This window comes from Ovis canadensis, chromosome 1, assembly GCF_042477335.2.
Source record: "Ovis canadensis isolate MfBH-ARS-UI-01 breed Bighorn chromosome 1, ARS-UI_OviCan_v2, whole genome shotgun sequence".
Classification (NCBI taxonomy): Eukaryota; Metazoa; Chordata; class Mammalia; order Artiodactyla; family Bovidae; genus Ovis; species Ovis canadensis.
The window spans coordinates 177850468-177861301 of record NC_091245.1 but is presented as its reverse complement, the minus strand read 5'-3'; positions in this window follow the sequence as shown (position 1 = coordinate 177861301).

Below are 10834 nucleotides of genomic sequence, written 5' to 3'. Positions count from 1 at the left end.
ACTACGAACAAAGCTAGTGGAGGTGATGGAATTCCAGCTGAGATATTCCAAACCCTAAAGGATAATGTTGTTAAAGTTCTGCATTCAATGCACTAGCAAATTTGGAAAACTCAGTGGCCACAGGACTGGAAAAGGTTAGCTTTCATTCCAATCCCAAAGAAAGGCAATGTCAAAGAATGCTCAAACTACTGCACAGTTGCACTCATTTCACATGCTAGCAAAGAAGTGCTCAAAATTTTCCAAGCCAGGCTTCAACAGTACCTGAACTGAGAACTTTCAGATGTTCAAGTTGGATTTAGAAAGGGCAGAGGAACCAGAATCAAATTGCCAACATCCATTGGATCATCAAAAAAGCAAGAGAATTCCAAAAAAACTCTACTTCTGCTTCGTTGACTATGCTAAAGCCTTTGACTGTGTAGATCTCAACAAAATGGAAAATTCTTAAAGAGATAGGAATACAAGACCACCTTACCTACCTCCTAAGAAACCTGTAGGCAGGTCAAGAAGCAATAGCTAGAACCGGACATGGAACAATGGACTGGATCCAAATTGGAAAAGGAGTATGTCACGGCTGTATATTGTCACCCTGCTTATTTAACTTATATGCAGAGTACATCATGAGAAATGTCAGGCTGGATGAAGCACAAGCTGGAATCAAGAATGCTGGAGGAAATATCAATAACCTCAGATATGCAGATGACATCACCCTCATGGCAGAAAGTGAAGAGGAACTAAAGAGCCTCTTGATGAAAGTGAAAGGGGAGAGTGAAAAAGCTGTCTTAAAACATAACATTCAGAAAATGAAGACCATGGCATCCAGTCCCATCACTTCCTGGCAAATAGATGGGAAAACAATGGAAACAGTGACAGACTTTATTTTCTTAGGCTCCAAAATGGTGACTACAGCCATGAAATTAAAAGAGGCTTGCTCCCTGGAAGAAAAGTTATGACCGAACTAGACAGCATATCAAAAAGCAGAAACATTACTTTCCCAACAAAGTCATCCAGTCAATTTTGCCAGCAGTCATGTATGAATGTGAGATTTGGACCATAAAGAAGGCTGAGTGCCAAAGAATTGATGCTTTTGAAGTGTGGTGTTGAAGAAGACTCTTGAGAGTTCCTTGTACTGCTAGGAGATCAAACCAATCAATCTTAAAGGAAATCAGTCCTGAATATTTATTGGAAGGACTGATGCTGAAGCTGAAGCTTCAATACTTTGGCCACATGATGTAAAGAGCTGACTCATTAGAAAAGACCCTGATGCTGGGAAAGATTGAAGGCAGGAGGAGAAGGGGATGACAGATGAAAAGATGGTTGGATGGCATCACTGTCAATGGACATTGGTTTGAGCAAGTTTCAGGAGATGGTAAATGACAGAGAAGCCTGGCGTGCTGCAGTCCATGGGGCCTCAAAGAGTCAGACATGACTGAATGACTGAACAACAAAACTAAACCAGACGTGAATTTGATCCCTGGGTTGGGAATATCCCCTCACAACCCACTCCAGTATTCTTATCTGGAGAATTGCCATGGGCAGAGAGCCTGGTGGGCTACAGTCCATAGGGTACAAAGAGTCAGACACAACTGAAGTAACTTAACGTGAATGCAAACTAAACTAAAATGACAGTTGAGAAGTTAGCATGCTAGTAACTCATAATGTTATGAATGAGAGAGCAGGAAACAGTGAGAATTATTCCAAAAAATATTTAAGAAATGGAAAATAGATGGAGGAGTGGTAACTGAAAGTCAAAACACAGGAAGCCAAAGCCTACAGAGTGTTAGAGGTGCCAAAAAGGAAGCTAACCAATTTACCTGACAAAAGACCTGGAAGCTAGTCTTTAAAACCAGTCAGCACTGAAACAGGAAGGGGTGGGGTGAGCAAAGAGAAATGGCTAAAGACCAACACAGTAAGAGGCAAGGAGACCTTTCCACCCGGCTTCTCTTTTTCACTCTGTGCAGCCAGTCAACTTTTTCTCAACGTGAGCTCTGTGAGACAGGGGCGATGTTTCTCCTGTGGAGAAATGGAGCCAGTTAGGTTCCTAATGTAGGAATTACAGACACATGGAAAAGGGAATGATTCATGGTACCGAAAAGCAGGGCTTGTATATAAGTTCACACACTGAACTACAGGACTCTTAAACTCAATCCTCATCAGGACAAAAACTAGAGAATTTTTGGTTAGGGTAACTAAACAATTCACACACTGACCTTTGAGTGACCCTCAATTAAATAACTGGCTTTCTATACAAAAATCTTGAGACAGCATACCCATCTATCTCTAAACAGGACTTCTGACCAGAATTTTAGTGACAAACAAATGATTGGAAAGTTAAAGATTATCAGACACCTGAATAAAATATCCAATGTGAACAATGAAAACAAACAGAAATCAAAACAAGGATAAAAGACAACTAAAAAAGAAAATCAACACAACACAGAAGATGTTCAGAGAGATGTAATTCTTCTTCTAAAACTAAAAAAAGAAAAATGATGCAATGGAAAAAAAGAAGATTGGTGTTTTTTTTAAAAAAAAAAGAGTGCCTGAAAATTAAAGATTTTATAACTTATTTTTTAAATAAAAGCAGAGATAGAAGCTAAAGTTGGGAAGTCCAGGGATGTAGACTAAAATGCAATACAACATAGAAATAGGAAATACATAACTAAGAGAACTGCACCCTGCTTTCTAACATCTAATAGGAAGTCCAGAAATCCTGAATACAGATATTATCAAAGAAATAATATTAGGTTTCCTTGAAATGAAATAGTCTTCTAGAAAGAAAGTACACAGGAATGCCCAGAATAATAAGCAAGAAACACCATTAGAAATTTTATCAAGAGGTTAAGGCAAGACACTGAAAGTTTATAAGATAACACACACACACACACACACACACACACACACAGCCCTTATAAAGCAACAGGCATTACATGACACCACCAATAGAAGAATATTAAATGACAGAAAAGCTAAGCCTCTCAACTGCTGATGTAAAATCATTCCTAGTCTAGAATTCCATACTAACTGTATCAGTCTTCATGGAAAACAAGAGAATAAACCCTATAGGCTAAGGAAAAAAATGACTTTCTTAAAGGACGATAGATGGCTCACTCAATCATTAGGAGGGCTGGAGAAACAAGCTCAAGATCAGGGTTTCAGTACCAAGACCCAGAACTACACTGCAGAAGCACCCTGATGGAAAAACCATTTTATTTTATCCTCCCACGAATCATTCACTGCAACTTCTCCTGCCATGAACACCAATGACACTAGCACCCTTGAAAACCACCTCTGAACCTGCAGCAGCAAAATGATTGCCGCCTACAAAACGCAAGCTACTTTCTTCTGAATGTAAGCCTGTACTGGTTTGTCTGATAAGATGAACCAACGTAAGTGTACCATAAGTGCACAGGAAGTTGGTGAAAGTACTCTGAATTGTGCCTTGTAGAGACAGAATTCACAGAATGGGAAAAATAAAAATATAACGAAGATTTTTGAGATATACTCAATAGTCACTATTCCAACCAAATGAGCAATGTGTACTGCTCCATCAAATTATCAATCAAGTGTTTGGATAGAATAAAAATATTTTCAGACATGAAGGAAATTCAAATAAAATGTTACCACCCTTCATTAGAGAGATGCTGGAAGATGAGCTTTCATTTTCCAGCATAAAGGAATAAACCAAGAAAAAAGGAGTACATGGCATCTCAGACACAGGATCAAACACTGAAAAAGAATGAAGGTAGTTTCAGAAGAACATGTCTTCATGGGGTTTACAGTGTAATTAGCTGAAATTGGAGAAGGATATGGAGAAACAGGAGGAAGGCAAGCAAGCACAAAAAAAGTTTAAAAAATTGATTTATTATCTCTTACATTTTACCATTTGAAAAAGTATTGGTAAGTACTTGACAGCTTTATTGGTGCTTTTGAAAGATATGAAAGATATAGAAATATAAGCAAGAATACAAATACTCAAATGATAGAGTAAATTTGGGAAAGAAGAAATAATATATTACTATGCTCAGTAGTAAATAATTTTCAACTATCCAGTAACATGGAATCTAAGTTCTGAGTTAATTAAATATATGCTCAATTACACTGAGAGAAGAGTACAAGAGAACACATGTACATGTGGAAAAGGGTGTCTTAAGAGTGATAAATTCTGAATTACCAAATAGGAAGTCTAAAAACACTAAGATTGAAAAATTAATAAATAGCATCACAAATATAAATATTTAAAGATGTTGGAAAACTATAGAAGATATCTATAAGACATCTGTAAAAGAGCTGAAGTTGACACATTAAGAGAGCAAGACGAGAATGAAGAATGGTACAGGAGTCTATATTTTATTCAAAATATGCCCTTTAGTCCTTTTTGATTTTTAACTATGTGAATGAAATATATTGATAACTGTAAACTTTTTTAAAAGAAAACTATCTTGGTAAATTTTGGTGTAGAAAGTGGGATCTCAAGAGCCTGGATAATAGATATCAAAACTTAAAAAAAAGGACAACTAGTTTTGCATGAGAGAAGATAATCAATTTGAAGTTCCCAAGGAAATCCAAGAAAAAAAGAAAGTAGAGTGAAGAGGACAGTAGAGAGAAGTACAGAGCAGTAGCCAGCAAAAAGGCAACAATCTGTCCACACATAATATAATTCTTGCCCATGACACTGCAAAAATCATCAGTATCATATTCTAAACTCAGAGACCAGTGAGTGATTTCTAACCAAAAAAAAATTTTTAATGAAGAAGGAATTACTCTTTCAAACATGGTTGGCACCAAATGATGAGAGACCCAATAGACTGAGTTAGTCCTTAGAACACAAGGTCATTGAAAATGAATGGATATATTAGAAATACTTTAGATTTAGAGATTTGATTTTTCCTAGAACTTGAGAGGCAGCAAAGTGTCCTGATTTATGTGGGTTATACACAAAACAATGCATCTGATAAACTTAGCACAATGCTGCATATTCAGTAGAAGGCAGAGATGATATATAATCTCACACATTCCTCACAACAACCCTTCAAGGTAGGCAGTAATAACTGCACATTTCCTAAGGAGGAAAAAGCTCACAGACACGATTTTCTCAAGATCACACAGACCAGTGCCTTTCAAAGGTCTTTACACACACCAAAGAATCATCAAGTTCATCCTAAGGTAGAATTGAAACCATACACACTGATCAGATCACTAGCATCTTATCCTCTGTATACTATCTTTATATAGTGAGGCAAAAAGATGAGAAAATATATGCTCTTTCACTTTGGAATCTAAGATACTCTATTCTTAAACAGATTGAATGGGAAAAACTGAGTAGGAGGGGAAATGATTGTGATAATGCAGAGAAATTTTTAAACTTGTCCATATTTTACGTAGGAGAGCTGTTTTATTTTTTAAGATATCCTTTAGTGGCAGGGTAACTTCTATTTTTACTTTAAGAAGCTCATTGCCCCAATAATGTAATATATTAGATCATGAATGTTATCCTGGATTCTAAGAGTACTAGATCTTCAGCTACAGAAAGTCAAAAATAGCATCTAAAATTAATTAATTAAAAATGTCTATTCAAGTAATTTATTTAGAAAGCTGCTATAAATTTCTATGTGAAATGATTCATCAATGCTATCAATTACTGATAAACAGGTTGAGTATGTGACAGTGCTGATAGAATCCTTTAGCTTTCCACCGTCCCAATTTACTACATTTTTCTGCTAAATATACTGTATTTAAAAAGCATTAATTGAAAATATTTTGTCCTATGGCTTAAGAGTTCACTCTTTTCTCTTTGATTATTTACCAGTCATTCATCTCTGCATGAATGGTTCCATTCATTTCTGCGGTGATGTATCTCGAACTTCTCAGAGGATCCATGTCAACAAATCTGTTGGACTCTAAAGCACTAACGCTTCTAAGAACTAACCAGGGAATAAAACTGGGGAACACAGCAGAGGAGGTGAAAATTGTGATGAACTATAAAATGCATAGAGAAGGAGAAGGAAATGGCAACCCACTCCAGTATTCTTGCCTGGAGAATCCCAGGGATGGGGGAGCCTGGTGGGCTGCCGTCTATGGGGTCGCACAGAGTCGGACACGACTGATGCGAATTTCATTCATTCATAAAATGCATGTCCTTTAGAAGTCTTTCTGTACCAGTCAGCAGATTCTTGCCAGTCTTCTTTGTTCTATGGTCTACCTGATGGTAACTTCTTATCAAAAGTGCCCTATATGACGCCCTTTTCAAAATCAGAGTGTCGTCATCCTCCACAGTTCCCACTGATGCCTTAAAGGTCATCTACAAGGATACAGTAAACTCTTTCATTCCTTGGAGGTGTGCCAAGTCCCAACTATGTCCCAGGCACTGTACTAGCCACCAGGGGAATAGCAGGGAGACCAACAGGCATCATAGCACCTGGAGTTTAGATAGAAAAGTAATCATTGGAATGGCTACAAACAAATATATTCACAAGTTATAGCATACACTGTCTTACAGGGTACTAGGAGAGAATATAAAAGGACTATTGATTTGTCTGAGGCTGTCCTGGTCTTCAAGGTCATATTTCATCTAGTAAGAGACCTGAGCTCATTTAGATCTGTTAGGTGCCATCTCATAAAATCCTCACCCATATAGATTTAAATTCTCCTGTCACCAATATTTGCTTTACCCTCCTATGGTTTGAAGATCATTCTATTTGACAGAGAAGACAAAAGCAAAACAAAAGTTAAGGGTTTCTGCTTCTCTATATTACTCATCAATATTGTAATGTTGGCCCTAATCAACACACTGTTACTTATTGATCTATTTCCTCAAATGCAGCTTTTTAAAAATGCATTCCTGACAGTTTTTGCAAGCTTCTTCTAGTCTCAGATCAATTTGGATTTTAAACTTTTTGACACTATTCTTAACAAGCAGCTTAGTTTAGGAAAAAGACAGCTTTGGCTCAGTTGTCAATCCTTAACAAACACTAACAAGTTGTTTTATCAGAATAAATAATTTTCTCTCTCAGCTTCAGCTTCTTCATTTAAAAATGAGAAGAATAATTCAGTTCGGTGGTGAGTATTACATTAGATCCTGGGAGCAAAACATCTACTACATTGCTTGGCACAGAGCAGGGAACACCAAACAACTGATGCACCACATGGTACACATCAGGCTTGTCCTCACCGGTCCTGTGGCTTTCTTAGGGACAAAAACCAAGCTTTCCACTTCTTTTCTCTCCCTCATAATGTCTAAGGCCAATTAAGAGAGCAAGCAGGTGTGTTGATCATTAATAACCTTGGTGAAAAACATAAAAGCAATTCCACAGCTGAAGATACTTTTAAGTTTACCAAGGAATAATAGCTTTCATCTTGTAAATACTAAATTGCACACTTCTTTCTTGGTTAAACACAGTTTATTTACAACTAATTGTCACTTAATGGCTTCTGCGCCAATAAATGTTCATACACTGTGTTTACAGGCTTATACTTCTACTGTGCCCCTGTTCTAATAGAACATATATCCTGCATGGTGAGGGCTTATCTCTTCGTACCAAACAACCCTCTGCCTGAATTTTTCACTGAATAAGTCAGTGTTCAGTTATTTTGATTCTTGCTGAGCAAAAGTAAATTTCATCAAACACCATTAGAAATGAGGCACAGAAAAGAAAACCTAGTCTTACATATAACAGACTGTCTGACAATGAATGCCTAACTCCAGGTAGTTACACCAAGGAAGAAAGAAAGGTGCTTTCACGATTCCAGTTATTAAAGCACTACTGTAAAGACATTAACTGTTTACAGGCAAGCCTCACTTTACAAAATAGAAAAGCAAACAGTTTCCATTTTATGAATCAGTTGAGTTCTAGCAGTTCAGTCCAGCAAATAATTCACTTGAAGTATCAGAATAATATGGCTATGTTCTGAAACTCTGCTCAATGTTACAGTGGCAGCCTGGATGGGAGGGGAGTCTGGGGGAGAATGAATACACGTATACTAAGGTGAGTCCCTTCTCTGTTCACCTGAAATTATCACATTGTTAAGCAGTTACACCCCATTACAAAATAAAGGTTTAAAAAAAGAAGAATGAAAGTATGTTCTATTTGTTAACTAAGTTAAACCTCTTTAGGCCCCTATCTTGGGCTTCCCAGATAGCTCAGTGATAAAGAAATCCACCTGCAATGCAGGAGTCACAGCAGACACAGGTTTGATCCCTAGGTTAGGAAGATCCCCTGGAGGAGGGCAAGGCAACTCAATATTCTTGCCTGGAAAAGCTCATGCACAGAGGAGCCTGGAGGGCTATGGTCTATTGGGTTGCAAAGAGTTGGACATGACTGAAGCAACTTAGCATGCACACGTGCATTCACAGAGGCTTATCTTAATAATACAGATAAGCCTGTTTTCTCCTCATACCCTCTCACATGTTTCCGTGATAATAACCAGAGTCCTGCTGCAGTAGATTCTGTGGACACTCCACCCAGACCCCTTCTAGTCCCTTCCACAGCTCCCATGTGCCCCAACTAAGACTTCAGTGTCCCTTTGCTTCTAGCACCATACATGGAACTCCTTTTGGAGAGCTCTATGTTGCTAGCTTACCCTGCTACTATTAGACTTAAAATATCTCAGTGCAATTTTAAATGTTATTTCTAAAACGGGATGAATTTCTATTTTAAAATTAGATTCTAAAAGTGCATTTAACCTTCTAATGCAAAGACTATCCAAACTGGTATCAAAGAGGTTGCCTCACCCACAGAATAACAGCGATAACAACTCTATCCATGACCTGAACCACCAGATGTTCCTACACTGTTGCCTTTAGGATCAATGCTATGGATGCCTCAGAAGCACCTGAATCTGGAGCTGTAGAAAATATGTACTCACAAAATGCACACAAATATGTTAGTACCTCATTCAACTCCAATGCTTAAACTAGTGAATATCTTATACAAGGCACTCAATGCATGTTTGATAAATCACAGAATAAATGACCAAATGAGTAAACAAATAAACTAATGGATTTAACAGACCCCTACTGAAGACATTTCATGTACCACGTACTGGATTGGGTTCTAGGACAGCACAATCAGCAATACCATTCATAGATTCTACCCTTATGGAATTTACACTATGGTGAGGAAGAAAGACTGGTTTGTAGGGATAAAGAAAGATCCAACATGGAACCCACAGCAAAGACAACAGTGAAAGAGTAGACAGACCTCCTACCCACTTTGGTACTTCCCCCGGTGGCTCCTGAAGCTACGGACACCAACTCATGTATAGGTATCACTGCGTATGCCAAGGATGGTCAGCATTCCCGGTAAGACATCAAAATATATATATTTACAAAGAGGATTCTACTTTCAGGAAACTCTTTAACTCATCATATATCAAATATTCATGCACAGTAAGGAGTCATAGTCTCTCATCAGTTTCACAACCTATCTTTATGGTTCACTTAGAGTAATATGAATCTGTAATGCAATTAAATAATAATGTAGCAAATTGTTAAGAGCCTAGAATGAAAGGAAGGTTGTAATGAGTTTCAGCAAAGGTTGAGAGAATTTGGCTCCCTCCACAAGATGCATGTTTTCCTCACTCTTCTGAAAGTATGAGTAACCTCAAACTATGGATAACATGCTACTATCAGCCTGAAGAAAAATGCTAGCTTATGGAATTGTGTTAATTTTTCCTGACAGGATGAAGAATCCAGTTTAATTCTATTAACTGTTTGTTTACTTTAGTAAAAACAGTATTTATTATGTTTCTATGGGAACTTACTGCAACTCCCTGCAGCTGTGCTGGCAAGCCTATAAACAATTCTACTCATTCTTAGAATATTTCCTAAATTTGAGAGAGTCACATGATAGCTAAAGTAATGACACCATGAGGGTACTACACAGCGACATCTCTGCTGCTACAGGAGGGGAAGTGGTTAAGTAAATTCCTTTATAAACTTACCGGAAAAAAAAAAAAAACCAAGGTAGAAGACAACATGATAAATACAGCATGATAAATAAATACAACAAGGTAAATACAACATGATAAGGAATGAACTTTACATCTAGAAACTGTATATTGTAGCTACAATAATTTTTTTTCTCATATTTTAGACCAAAGTTGCTCAGATGCATTGGTCCTAAAGCATAAAACATTGCCACCAACATGCTCTCAGTCTTCATGGAGGTGCTGGAAAAAATAACCTATTTTTGACATATCAGAGGTAGAAATTACTTATACATGGGGAGAAAAAGGAGAAGGTAGAAGAAAATTTTTAGCCAACTCTGACGTCTTGACTTGAGACTGCCTTGGACCGTCTTTTACCGCGTCTATCACTCACTGGGTCTTCAATCACACAGGAAGTGTATGTGGCAGGGAACGTGATGTAGCACTAACGGCCGTCAAAGTCAGTAAACTCTGGGTTAAACTGGTTTGGCCACATAAGAGGTGTGCAATACTGAGGTCTTCACACTTTGAGTATGACCTTCCTCATCTACAAAAGGAGTAAGAATGCATACTTTACAGACTGTTGTGTGCTTAGTTGCTCAGTCATGTCTGACTCTTACAACACTGTAAACTGTAGCCTGCCTGGCTCCTCTGTCCATGGGATTCTCCAGGCAAGAATATTGGAGTGGGTTGCCATTTCCTTCTCCAGTGTATTTTCCTAACCCAGGGACCAAACCCAGGTCTCCTGCATTTCAGGCAGACTCTTTACTGACTGAGCTATGAGGGAAGCCCTTTACAGATTGTTAAGAGGGTTAAATGTGATTATACATGTACAAGTTTTTTCATGGTCACATGGCTGGTATTTAATAAATGTTCAAATAAATATATGGTTGTCATCATCTCACCACTA